Genomic DNA, 2,856 nt, shown 5'->3' with positions numbered 1-2,856 from the left:
AAATCCAGCATTTACCGTATTACCGCCCAACCCAAAGTGGATGCAAACTATACTTAAGGACAGACAGACAGACAGACAGGCAGACAGACAGACAGACAGACAGACAGACAGACAGGCAGACAGACAGACAGACAGACAGACTTACCAAGCAGAAGTAGTGGACGGACAGTTTGTGTTCTTTGAGTGTAAATTTCTCTCCGTAGATTGCCGGGTCATCGTCACTGATAAGACACAGACAGCAGCCTGCACACAACAACAGGACATAACATTATACACACACCCTACTGTATTAACACACACACACACACACACACACACACACACACACACACACACACACACACACACACACACACACACACCTTACTATATTAAAGGACCGTACTGGCGTTCTATCATTATAAAATCACTATTATAATATAATGAATGAGGTTTTTCTTCCCTCAGTCTTCCCTTGGCCCAGCTGTCCTGTTAATCCTAACCTTACATTTTACCATGTGTGATGTCACACTAGTAAAATGTAAGTTTAGACAGTGAGACCATAAAACACTCTTTCTGCCTTTTCTCAGGCTAGGATGAACCGATTTCTAAAATTTACTTGATAGCAGTAAATAACCGATATCCCTTGTGACCTGTAAATGCAGTTTAAAGAAAGTCTTGCAACATGTCAGGGGGGGTAAACTTTATTGCCCTGTTAAGGAAATTTGTCTTGGGCATTGTGCTACATTTTGCTTAACCAGTAGACAACAACAATATGACACAGTAAAAACACAGTAAAACCTTGGCCTACACATTGGACAAAGCTAAAACAACAAGAACATCACACGGTAATTCTAGGACATAAAAACATTCAGACAGTGACGGTATAATAAACATTTCATTAGATCATTGTTGAAATGAAAGACTCACACTCCTCTGTGAGCTTCGACCTCCGCTCCTTCTTCTTCATGTTGGTTTGAAGAGAACCTAAAACACACACACACACACACACACACACACACACACACACACACACACACACACACACACACACACACACACGGTAAACATAATCGAACTTAATGCTCGAGTATGAAGTAATGTAGTGAAGTAGTTAACAACATAAATATACAGCTCCGGAAAAAATTTAAAGACCAGTAAATGGATTTTTCTCAGAAAATTATTTGGAATTTGGTAGAAATGTTGTCAGTAGTTTATATTATAAAACCAAAATGTTCATTCTACTCAAACATATGACTATAAATAGTAAAACGAGAGACACTGAACATTTGGAGTGGTCTCTTCATTTTTTTTACAGAGCTGTATATTATATCAAATGTATTATTAAAACTGTATCATTGTCAATATTTGTATCTGTGTATTTTTTCTTTCGGTGACTGGAACAAGATTTTGTTAATTTTTCATATTTTAAATTCCCGAAAAAGTTCGACATTAAAAAACATTTGACGGTTGGTTAATGAATAAAATGCATTATATTAAAGTCACGCGACATTATAACTTAATGCTAGAGTATAAAATAATGTAGTGAAGTATTTAACAACATGAATATACAGCTCCGGAAAAAAAATTAAGAGACCAGTCTGGATTTTCCTTCAATCTTCATCTCTACAAAACTTATTGAAAATGCTCTTTAATGACAAAAAAATGTATTTGAATTTGGTAGAAATGTTGTCAGTAGTTTACATTATAAAACCAAAATGTTCATTCTACTCAAACATATGCCTATAAATAGTAAAACGAAAGACACTGAACATTTTGGAGTGTTTCCAGAGCTGTTTAAATCTATCCAGACATAGAGACAATGTAGAATTGAAGTCAGTTTTCCGAAGAAGAAAATAACAATCGTTTCTATTCATAATTCGACGCCATGTTTGTTAGTATATTGTTTTAAAAGACTTACGGTCCCTCCAGATGTGAATGGAGTCACTCTGCGGGCATTATCCCGTCTTTAAAACAGGATTTATTCCGGGTTTTCTTCAGTGTTTATTTTGCAGGTTAATTTAACGCCGGACACTTTTAAATTTCCCTCTTTCAAAACAAAAACACGTCACTGCCGCTTCCGGTTTTTCCCCGGCTGCGGTGGCGTGATGACGCTGCAGCGCCTCCTAACGGAAAAACACGATAATACCGTAATAATAATTATAATATATTACATTTATAAAGCGCTTTTCTCGCACTCAAAGCGCATTACATAGGAGCACAACAGTACACAAACAAAAGGAAAATGTAAAGTTGATGGGGGTTTGGGTTGGTGGGTGATCTAGGGGTACATTGGCACTAACTGACAATGTAAAAAGTAACAAAACTAATATATATAAAAATCTTTTTGAGAAGGAATGACGTTTTTTATTTTTATTTTTTTTATAGTATTGTAGCCTACTGTTTATTTATAATGTTTAATATATATGTATAGCCTACATGTCTTTATTTATGTATATGTATTACATTTTTTATTTTGATGTAAGCAGATAAGATATATGGAGTACTTTTCAATAAAGTTCATAAAAAAAACGATAGATGGTATTGTCCACACATCGTTACATTGTTTTATTAAATTAAATTGAATTGAAAGTAGCCTTATTAACTGGTTTAAACGTTAGTAAAAAGCATAGATAGTATAATAAAAGCCTAAATATAAAGTAAATAGCCTAAATGTAACCTAGCCTTCATGTTTTGTGTATCATTCATGCTAATGCTAATAACACGGCGGCTAGACTAGAGAACTGTTGCTATGGAGACTAAACACAAACACAGCGCCGACAGTCGCAGCGACAACATTCATCCAAGTTGTTTTCTCACCGGAAAGATAGAAAAACAACGTTATTTTAATGTAAACAGCGTGTAGATAACTAATGG

The sequence above is a fragment of the Ammodytes marinus genome, assembly GCF_949987685.1.
Source record: "Ammodytes marinus genome assembly, contig: scaffold_168, whole genome shotgun sequence".
Classification (NCBI taxonomy): Eukaryota; Metazoa; Chordata; class Actinopteri; order Uranoscopiformes; family Ammodytidae; genus Ammodytes; species Ammodytes marinus.
Note: the sequence above shows the minus strand (reverse complement) of the source record.